An 11,961-nucleotide genomic window follows, 5' to 3' on the forward strand; every position below is an offset into this window, starting at 1 on the left:
CATGTGACCAGGCTGTGACTCTGAATGTGTATAAACAAACCCTGCTGCCTAGCAGAGAAGCCTGCACTCTTCAGTGTTAGAAAGATACACTAAAAAAGTATCTCTTGTTGCTGCAATCCTTTGGGCAATGGCACATATATGGCACATATATTGTCACTCATAAGAGACCACCTCTCCTGAAGGTGACAAAGAGTCAAAAAATACCAATAAATTCAGAAGCTTAATGGCTGTAAAATGCTTTATTCCACATTTCCGTAGGCAGTGCCGATTCAGATAGGTCGGAGGGAAAGTCTTTGTGGCTCTCCTTTCCTAGCCTTCATGATTACAGCAGTGCTAGATGCTCGCAGAGCTGTATTTATGGGGGTGTCTGTAGTTCTTTGTGGTCACTTAGCATCAGTCACTTAGCATCAGTCACTTAGACAGGAAGGCTGGGTACAAACTGCAAAAAACAAAAATTGTGAATAGCGTCTGCTTTTTGCTCTTAGCAGCCTGTCTTTTATGTAGGGTTGTGACCTGGACAGCCCAGTTTTCGGGAAAATTGTCCAGGTCAAAACTCCCTGCCCAGTTTTTCAAATTAGGGAAACTGTACAGGACTCTCTTAGACTGACAGTGGCAATCGGCCAATCGCTGATTGCCACATCAGAACCCCGAGGTCATTGGCCACATTCCTGACATCAATCATTATGCCCCCATGATGTCACTGCCCCATCCAGGTTTCCCTTCATTGGAAGGTGACAACCCTACTTCTATGCCATAAATGACCCTAGTTGTTGTGGGGTTTTTTTTTGTAAGGCGGAGTGATTTGTAGAAATTCCCACGTTTCAAGGTGTTTGAAAACTAAATGGCTGAAATTTTGCACCAATACCTGGAAGTGATATCATGCAGCGACACATGCTTCCATAAGTGCCATCACATGGATGCACAAATGCACTATTCAAGCCGAAAAATTTCTACCCGCACATGCTCAAATGCTTCTAATTATGTCACCACTTGTTTACTGGGCATCCAAGCGTAGAATTTGACGCAAAGTTCGGGGAATTGCAGAAAAATCTGGAGAATGCTATTGGGCAATGTGAGATCAGGGGGAAAAAGTGGGTAACTCCTGAACAAATAGGGGGGGATTGACAGCGCTGCTTTACTACAGTGTCTCATACCACATGGCACTCAATCTCAGTGTATTTATACTTATTTATTGTATTTATTGTAACACCTGCTTCTAATGCACTATAATAGGAAGTGACATTTTATTCTGATCCTTCACTTCTTCAAAGAATGACCTTAGTGCCATGCTGACATTGACGTGAAATGGCCACAATCCCAGGGCCGCCATCAGTGTGGGGATAGGGGGTACAGATGTGCAGTCTTCTTTTGTAAGGGGGCTCAGCCACTTTGTGAATGTTACACAAATTGGGTAAGTTACTTATAAAGTTGAGGCAAAACTTATGCAATTTACACAACCTCCGCAAAAACTTAGAAACCTATGTAGCTTGCATATAAAGAAAAAGGCAGGGAAGCTTGACAGGGGCAGGCAGGGGCAAACTCTACTGACCACCGATTAATTAAAAATTTAAGGTAAATTCCACTGCCCCCAGTGAACTGACTTATTAGCACATTATTCATGTTAACTATTTATATAAATTGCCTACTATAGAGTAACAGCAGCCATTTATATTGGAAACTATTGGAAGATAAAAGCTGGAATTATATGAATATATAATTTACATATAAACTCTACTGAAACACAATTAAAATACTGGCTTATTAGCACATTAATTATTTTTACTATTTTTATGAACTACTACTGACTAGTTATTGGGCCCCACAGCAAAATCATTGGGCCCCAAAATTTACATCGTTTGTATAACTTATGCAAAAACTTACTTAACTTTCACATCAAGCAATGACAGCCAGAGTAGAGGCAGGAAGGAGTGTAAGGTTTAAACTTGGGCAAACTCCAATGACCCCCCAATATAAAAAACGTGTATGGGACCCCAAGGTTTCTAAGGCGGCCCTGTCTAATCCCAATGATGACCTGAAACATTACAGAGGCTAAAAGCGATAACAAGACAGCAAATAAACCGCACGTAGATCTTGCAGCACTCCCACACCCTGTTACTAGATAATAACACAAAATGCTTACGTAAAGGTTCTGCCCTATAAAAAAATTTTTGTCAGTGGAAAGTTGCTGTACAGTTTTGTATAAAAATGGTAATAACAGAGATTAAGGGGCAGATTTATCAAATTGTGAGTTTAGAGCTTCATACAAAAAATAGAATGTTGGTGAGTTTTTATCATCATCAGCCCCAGTGGAGCTTACATTCTATTGTCCTTATATTCATAACTATGGTAACTAATTTGTAGGCTGAAGTCACTCTGAGGTGTCTATATAGCACTGGAAGGTGGGTTGCTCTCCATTTTCCTCTGTAACCCTTCCTACAGTGGGGTTAACATTTTAAGCCTTTCCATAATCCTGCAGATATAATGATCTGAAGAAAAAAATTGCCATTCCCTGCACACTTTGCACTTGACATGGCTCTGCAAAAATATTTAATTTAAGTCAGTATACCTGCTTAAATAGACTTTAATGCTAAATCGTTATCATTCTAATGCTGGTTGGGGATTGTCTAGATATCTGTGGGGCAGGTGAAAATACCATTGGTGTGGTAATGCATGGGCATGTTGAAGTGGATCTTTCCCAACAGTTATGATCCAGTCTTTGGACCAAGTGGTGTTGCCAAATTCTATTACCAAATTGTCTAGGGATTTATGAAAACAACTCAGCTATTATATATTATGTATGAAATGTGCCTTACTGATAATACTGATTTACCATCTCCTTCAGGGGCTTGATGGATGAGATTGTTTGAAATAATACTTAAGCTGGCCATACACTATAAGATTTGCTCATCTGTCAAGGTCCCCAAATCTAATCTTTGCCACGATATGCCTACCTATGATAGGTGAAATCATTCTAATCCAATTGCATGGCCCTAGGGCCAAACAATGGCATTACAATGAAGGGGATAGGAGCCATCTGAGCCCCTACCAATTTTCAGCCAGATATCTTTTGGGTAGGCCCACCGGGGGGTGCCCATACACGGGCAGATAAGCTGCCAAGTTGATCTGAAGAACCAGAATCGGCAGCTGAAATCTGCCCGTGTATGGCCACTCATTTATGGAGGGCTAGGCGCCAGTTCAGGAGCGCTAAGTTCCTTCCAAATGCAACACAACATAGAGAAAGAGACACAACTATTTGTGTTCCATTTTGGGTGCCAAGAGCAAGATGCATTGGAGCAAAGTAAAGAATGCAAAACGCGTGCAGTCTTGTGCCTTTTCTTTGCATTGGTATACAGGATTTCAAAAACCATGAATGGTGTGTATCTGGGTATCTGGCTGCCAAGATGAGTTAGAGTCATCTACCCAGGTGCTTGGTGTCATTTCCTACAGTTTACGTAGAATAAGCTGTATTTCCTACATCCATCGCTACTGGCACAGGCAAGGAAACAATGGATTATGTCACAAATGAACAAAGATGGGATGTTGAAATAAAAAAGGATATATGAGTCTGACTGATTTATTTTTAGGCCTATATACTCTATAACACTTTCTTCTTAAAGTCCTCATGTTTATATTAATTTTAGTTTTGATAAATTAATCTTTGTATCATTTAATAAAATGCACAAAGGGCCTACTGTATATTTAGGAGAAAAATAAGTTGTTTACAAACAGAGACAAACATACTATGAGGTAGGATTTCATTTTAAAATAGACTTCCCAGATTTATTTTCACAGCAGAGAAAAAAAAGGATTAAGATTCTTGCAATCATCTGCCTGATTTTCTTTGACTGTCCCACAGAATGCTGTGCTGTTCTCAGGCTGATCCTTTTTATGGAACGGCATTATTCACACTTGGGGAGTCTCACGGAAAAAGCTGCTTAATCATCTGACCATAATTACTTGCTTCTGTTAGAACTCAGCCTATAACTTTCAGTTGGGTTTCTGGTTACATCAGCAATGGCATACCATAATTGGGGCTGAAATCATGGAAATGTGATGTTATTAAAGGACAGACCAATAAGGGGGTTTAATAAAAGCATGTCTGTAAGCAGTATTATATATTATTTTTCTTGGACTGGGTTTCCTTATATGATCCCACATGCTCACCAAGCTATTTTCTTTCTCTATTGGATAACTGGGTATGGAACCTCTTACCTAAATTGTTTTGGACCTGAGATTTTCTGGATAAAGAGTCTTTCTGTAATCTCGATCACTTCACCATATCTATAGGCTAATATAATCAGTTAAGCATTAAAAAAAACAGTAAAATTAATGCATACTTATATAAGTTAATATTGTTTTATTATGAGCTATTCAATGTGAAAAGAGGAACAAATGTTCAGAGGACTAAAGGTGGCCATACACGGACAGATTTAAGCTGCAGATTTGAGTCCTTTAGAAAGATTCGGCAGCTTATCTGCGTGTGTATGGGGACCCCCGATGGCCCTACCTGACCGATATCTTGCTGAAAATCTGCCAGATGTCGATTGGGCATGTTTGATTATTTTTAGTCAGATGACAGATCACATTGGCCCTAGGGCCAAACAATCAAATTAGCCTCATATTGGTCACCTTAGGTGGGCACATTGGGGAGATATCAGCCAAACAAGCAAATCTAATAATGACTGTATAATGTATGGTCACCTTAAGACTCAATTACCTTAAATTTTGTTGTGTTTAAGATTTTATCCCAAGACAAACGGAGCTATTAGTAGCAGCTACTAGTCATGGCTACTAAAATAGCCAATGCTGATCATTTACTGATAACTATCTCTATGTGTGTTTTAGCAGAGGCAATTTTCAGTATTTTGTATGGTAGGGTATTTTCTGGCGTTTAGTAGCTGTGAAAAAGTAGCTGCTACTAAAATGATAAATAAAGAATATACAAAAAAAAAAAGTAGCTGCTACTAGTAGCTCCGTGTGTCTTCACCCTAAAGGCAGTGGCACACATTGAGATTAGTTGCCTGTGAAAAATCGCTATTGCTGGAAACTAATCTCCCCAAAATGCCATCCCACTGGAAAGAATGTAAATTGCCGGTGGGATGGCATATGTGTCACTGCAATGTCCCTCAGTCGCCCGAGGTTGCCTTGAGAGGAAACTTCGGGCGACTGCGGGACATTGCAGCGACACGTATGCCATCCCACCGGCGATTTACATTCTAGCCGGTGGGATGGCATTTTGGGGAGATTAGTCGCCCCCGAGACAACGAAGATTTGTCGCTGGGCGACTAATCTCCCCTCATACCCCTGCCCATAGATAGAGATTTTTTTGTATTGTAGATACATTTGAGGATTGGCGTACTGTATGCCCCAGTGAAGCTTACAATCTAAGGCCCCTATCACATACTATATGGTCAGTTTTATCAGGTGCCAATTAACCTGCAAGGCAGCAGTGATAACCAATGTTTCACTAAAATAACAATACAGAAATAAGGCAGAAACTTCTGTTCCCTAATAGCTGGAGGCACCAGGTCATTTAGTGCTGTAAACTTCATCCCGTAGCTACTTGCTTTCAGAAGTGCTGGCAGTGAGTGAGTTAACACTACTTTGCCACGAATGAGATACCAGGTGTGTAACGCTCCCTGGTCTTTTCTAGGCTTGCAAGTGAGATATTTACAATGACAACATTCATAAGAAGGACCCCCTCCGCCCCCCCTTATACAGCTGCTCAAGCCATCAAACACTTTGGACCTCACAACAAATAACAGAAGATTCACATGCGTGAGAGGCAACTTACTCATTTACACAAGGAGCATTGATTTAACTGAGGGGAAGAAAGCAAGGAAATAAAAGCTTTATCGGCCATCTCTGTGCTGGGAAACACAATAGAACTTGCTTTCGTGTCCAGGGGAAAATGTTACCAGCCAAAAAAGGATAAGGTTACCAGTCCATTCATTATTAAAGACACAAGGCAGCATGAAGCAGTCTGCGGACAGCCTATAATCTGCTGAAAGTAGGAAAGTTGAAATTTCTCCTAAACTTATTATATTTGGCCTTCAGCTCAGTAGCACTGTACTAACTTCACACTTGGCATTCATGGCACTTGCAGGGCACCATCCTCACCAAGACACTAGTGCCTTGGGCACAGGTCTCATTCTGTAGGGCATAATCAGACAGGAAATAAATACCCACATATGTGCCACTGAATACATTTATATGAATTTAAACATTAGGCACTCACATCAATAATTATACCGTTTACTGACAACATACATTTTATCAGATGCAGACAAAAAAGTTTATAAAGGGGTTAACACTATATAATTACTGTGAGTTATCTCATTAGCTGATTTTAATGTACAGAACATTGTTTATGTGAGCAAAAGTCATGAGATTTACATTCATAATGCCATTGATTCACAGCATACACTGCATATAGATATAAATGATGTGTGACCATTGGCAGTTGTACACACAGAGCTCATAAAGGGAAGAGAAACTTACCTACAGTGCTCACATCAGACTTGTGTGCTGGCTGGGAAACAAGCAGCAAGAAAGTTTCCAAGCTGGAGACAAAAGTCGCTGAATTCCAACTAGAGCGAATGAAACTCTTCCGATCCAGCAAAAGGGAGCCAAAGACGAGAGTCCCCCAGAACCTGATATCCTACCAGACAGTTCATTACTGGGAAGGAAGAGAACCGGTGAAGTTCACCAGGAATAATTGCAGCTTTGACATGGATCACATTGTGTCAGCCTGTGCCTCCCCCCCTTCAGCCTCTTCCTCCCCCCAATCTGCACACAGGGACCTATCCTACCCTCCTGGCATTTGAAGGATCTTTTTGATATTTTACACCAGTTGGTTCAAGTTGTTGATACTGCACAGTGGGCTGAGTTAAAGTGACAGTAGTTCTAAAACGGAAACTGTTTATATGTTAAAGGAATAATTTTTGATGTTTGTGTTTTATTACATTCATACTGTTGGTAGAATTTAAAGGGCAGGTCTGTAGAAAGTATTATGCTTCATTATCTTGTTAGCAGGAAAAATCTAGTCAACATTCTTTTACATTTTTAATTTTCTTAATTTCTGCTCCTTAGCCATAAATGTAAACAGCTTCAATTATAGTTAGGGTGAAGACACATGGGGCAATTAGTCGCCATGACTGTAAAGAACACAGTAGTGGCGAGTATTTGTGCCGATTTAGCTGCTATAAATTGATACAAGTCGCCGCGACTAATCCGCATTGTTTGAGATGCGCCAATTAGTCCCCGCAACTTTTTAACAAGTTGTGCCGATGAATCGCCCCGTGTCCTGAAAGAATAAAGCTGATGTTGTTGTCCGTTATTTGTTTACTTTTACAATACACTTCATCTGTCTGTTTAAGTTCTCTGCTGTTTTTCTTACTGTCTGTCAAAAACCGGATTGGTTGTTAAGGTCAGTCACCCCAGCAATCAGCAGTTTAAGCAGTTTTAAAATCAAAATTGAAGAGTCACAGTGTGAGAAAGTTAAATAACAAAAAAAATCACTTGCAGTTTGCCTTAAAATATCATTTTCTATGTTGTATTAAAAGTTAATTTAAAGAAGAAAAAGGTACAATCACTGGGGCCTTGCCAAAATGTTAGGCACCCCCAGTGATTGTATTCACTTACCTGATACCCTGGGCTTATGCTCCTGTTAGGTGAAAACCACACCAGCCCGGGGTAGCTGCAAGGGAATGACCCTCTTCCTTCTTCTGTCTTCGCACTTGCGCATGCGTAGTAGAGTGAGAAGTCAAACTTTAACAATAAAGTCGACATTTTTAGCCATGGGGTTGAGAAGAACGAAGACAAGACGAATGAGGTTCGCTCTCTCGCATCTACCCTGGACTGGTGCAGTTTTCTTCTAATAGGAGCACCAGCCCGGGGTAAAAGGTAAGCGATTACACTCACTGGGGGGCGCATAATGTTTTGGCACCCTCCAGTGATTGAACCTTTCCTTCTCCTTTAAATGTTAGGCACCCCCAAGTGACTTAAATCGCTTACCTTGTACCCTGGGCTGGTGCCCCTGTTAGGAGAAAACAGCACCAGCCTGGGATACCTGTATACATTTCGGGGTGGGGGTTCAGAATACAGCCTGGCATTTTATGTACAAAGAGGCCCAAACAGCCCCCCCCCCCCCGCCAGCCCAATAAATAGTGACTCTCTGGCATTTGTCAGAATCCAAAGATTGCCAGTCTGGACATGGTTATGTATTATTATGGTAATGCAAGAGAGAAGTCTGTGTTGAGACTATGGACATCTTAAATGAAGACATTTCCATATTGGTTGGTTAACTCCTTGAGTACATAAGAACATCCTGTCTTCTGTGTAATTATACTACATGAGCAGCATTCACAGTAAACCTGTTCTGGAGAGTTACATTTTTTTAAACTACTTTTATTGATTGTTTTTAAAAACACCACCAGGATACCAGGAAAACTCCCGGTGGGCCCAGGGGTCAGTGGACCCTCCTGCTATTAACCATTTGGCCTATTTCTGATTGGGAACAAAGAGGAGAAATAGATGGAAGGATATATGCTAGCATGTGAAATAAAGAGACTTGGAGAATAAAGTGGTTGAATGAGGAAAGGAGAAAAAATAGTTTGGAGAGTGGGTCCATGGTCTAGGGGTTTTCTGGTGAGCCCCTGGGGTCCCAGTCCGACACTGCTCATATTTATCTGTACCCTGTAGATAATTAAAGGTGGCAATTTGTGGATTTGGGTGTGGAGATCTGGTAGGTGTAATAGGTTTGTCATATAGGAAGAGGGCCAATTTACCCTAAGCCCAGAGTCTCCCTGTCCTGTACAATTTTCTTGGCAGTGTCCAGATTTTCGCCAGTGTCTTTGGGGTTACAGTAGCACCTGATCTGCCTACAGGGACGCCATCAGGAAGGGAGAGAGGTACTGGTGTGCTTGTGAAGGGGGCCCGGGTGTGTCCCGAAACTTACACAATTTATGTAACTTCCGCAAAAACTTAACCTGCCAAGAAACTTAATAAACTTGCATATCAAATAAAATACAATGCAGAGAACTGTGACAGGGGAGGCAGGGGCAAACTCCATTTACCACCAATGAATTAAATATTTAAGGTAAATTCCATGACTTATTAGCATATTAAATAACTATTTTATTGACTATTTATATGGACTGCTTATTATAGAGTAACATCAGCTATTTTAATTCCTACATTAACTTTTCAGCAGGGAAATCACTGGTTTTTGGGCCTCACAGCAATCATTGGGCTTTATGTTATTTTAAAAGAAACTTATACAAACTTACTTATTAACTCCACAAGCCCCCCCCCCAATTTAAAGACTGACCTATTGGCACATTTTTGTACTGTTTTTGTAAACTAATACTAATGGGTTATTGGGCCCCTACATTTACGTAGTTTACATAACAATGAACATTACAATGAACTGTTAATTAGCACATTCATTAATGGAACTCTGTATATTACTGCTTATTATAGAGTAACATCAGCTGTTTATATTGCACACACAAGGGAGTAGCACCCAACTCTAACCCGCCTGCTCCCATCCCGAACCCAACCCCCCTATATTTATAGACCCGCACCCATCCTGCAATGATATCACAAAAGGGGTGGGGCATGTTGGGCTCATGTCTATAAATTCACAAGCTGGAAGAGGCAGCCTGCAGTGTTAGCATCACAGAGTGAGTGGAAGAGCTCAACCTTAATCCACCCGTGACCCGCAAGTGATGTGTCGAGGTCGGCCGAAACCCACAGGTCCCATGGGTATCAGGTTGGCCCACACATCACTACAAGGGACATGAGCAAAATTTTATTACTGCATGCTTGTGTTTATGGAGGGACTCAAATAAACTTGTACATGGCCCAAAATATTCTGATGATGGCCCTGTCTGCATATAGGGAGATTTTCTCCCTAATTGCTTTTATCCTAAGGCCCTCAAAGTCTGCTGCTATCCAAACTGCCACTGTCAGAGGCTCAATTGCCAGGGCAAAGAGGAGGTGGAATAGAAGGCAGCCCAGTCTTTGGAAACGCAGGCTGTGCAATATGTTGGTGCTTTATAGGTGGAATAATAATAAACATTTGAAAATGTATTACTAATTTTAACAAACAATGTAATAGTTAATGCACTGCTTAAAACCAAAAAAAAAGAAAAAAATAACAGTTTATGCAGTGACCTACAGATATGTCAACCCTCCCAGAATTTCAAGGTGTGACCTGTATTTATAACCCCAGGAGGGTCAGAGCAAGGTGAAATATAGCAAGATGTGGCAGGTTGCTTGCAGAGAGAAACTTTAAGTGACTTCGGAAAGCCAAAGCAATGCGTAGGACTTTCCTCCAGCAATTCCCTTTGTTGCTGGTGCAAAGGCATTTTGAAGAGATTGGTTACCCGTGGTAGTGGAGATTTATAGCGGGCAACTCTGTTGGACATTAGCCTTATGTTATTATATTAGCACTGACCTATATACTGACCTACATTTGCTTTTCTTTAATTAGTATATCTGAATAGTGTAAATTAATTTTTTACTGTTTATTGTTAAGGTGGGCCAATTCTAGCTTTTCGGCCTGTGTATGGGCACGAACAATGGGCCTGCCCGACCAACATCTGCCCTGAAATCGGTCAGATCTCGATTGGGCAGGTTTGATATTTCAGTCAGATTGGAGACAGCATTGGCTCGTTTTTGCGGTCTCTGAACCGACTGCATCTATACCCGCAGTTCTAATTCAATAGTTTGAAACCAGGGCCAAACAAACGAATTAGCCCGATATTGCCCACCCATAGGTGGGGATATGGGGAGAAGATCTGTGTATGGTCACCTTAACAAATACTTGAGACCATGGTTAGTAAGGTGCCTGCCTTGCTCAGCTTCTTTAAATAAGGCCAGAAGGGATGTGTAACCGCCACTGTGTTTCTATTGCAACTGTGTGGCCAGGCCATAAGGAGCTTGATCTTGTTCCAAGCTGCACTGGTCAACACTGAGGGCTTTGTGAAGGTTGTGACAAGGTATTTAAGTACTCAGTAAAAGCCTTGGATTTATCTCCATGAATACAATGAGTCAGGTTGGTCATGTGAGCTTATTGCCAGACTCATATTTAACTCTTCTGATGGGTGTCTCTGCAAGACACAGTTTTCTAAAGGGGGAACTTTACTTGAGGATGAGGATAAAAACAAATACATACAGTATATATACTGTATATTGTGGTAGAAGGGCCCAACAAATGAGAGAAAAGGTGAGCTTTCCCTTCAAGTTCTCCATAGTGGGAGATGTAACCTTTAGGGGAGAGGTTGATAAACAGAGAAGGATTGCTCTGTTTAAAAGGTTGTGCTGTCTGGCCCTGAAAGCTATAGGGTTCTGGAAGGAACAAGCGGATCAGGCGATCCATTCCAGTAGTCCAGCTCACCTATTGGAGCTTACTTTCCACAGGAAGGCTGTCCTGTGGAAAGGTATTTAATGGTAGAGAAAGGTGTGAGACAGTCTCTCAGAGCAGGGCACAGAGCAGGAAGGACACCTCTCTGTGTTAGGACTCCCAGAGGGGCTGGGGGTGCTGCCTGCCACTGCCAGAAGCAGAGGGAACCCAGACTTGAGAAAGCTGCCAAGAGACTGAGGATTTAAGGAGCTGAAAGGAAAGCCAGGAGGCTGAGCTAATCCCCCAGAAGTGTTGTGAGTACAGGGGTGACCCCAACATTTGTGTTTTCTTACTGGTAGTCCACAAGGGACCCAGGTTAGTGAGGGAACTAATCTAATGTGTGAAGGTAGCGCCCAGAGGGCAGGATTTATTTTTATGATTTGTTTTGTATGCTGAAATGGGCACCCCTGTGTAAATAAACTGCCTTAAAGCCAAGAAAGTGTCTGTCTTGGATCCCGCTAGTTTACAATATATATATAAACCATGTTCCATGTGGCTTATATATATTATTATTTCAATGCTGTTGTAAGCCCTACTGGGCAGGGACCACC

The 11,961-nt window shown here is 41.4% G+C and overlaps 1 long non-coding RNA gene across 1 annotated transcript; it reads right to left on the reverse strand.

Annotated features, from left to right (window-relative positions):
• Nucleotides 1-220: 220 nt before the first annotated feature.
• On the reverse strand, nucleotides 221-6,802 carry LOC116410410. Its single transcript, XR_004222372.1, has 2 exons — nucleotides 6,502-6,802; nucleotides 221-439 (listed from the first exon to the last, which is right to left on the reverse strand). It is a non-coding gene; the product is annotated as an uncharacterized LOC116410410 (long non-coding RNA).
• Between the last annotated feature and the right edge of the window lie 5,159 nt (nucleotides 6,803-11,961).

The sequence above is a fragment of the Xenopus tropicalis genome, chromosome 4, assembly GCF_000004195.4.
Source record: "Xenopus tropicalis strain Nigerian chromosome 4, UCB_Xtro_10.0, whole genome shotgun sequence".
Classification (NCBI taxonomy): Eukaryota; Metazoa; Chordata; class Amphibia; order Anura; family Pipidae; genus Xenopus; species Xenopus tropicalis.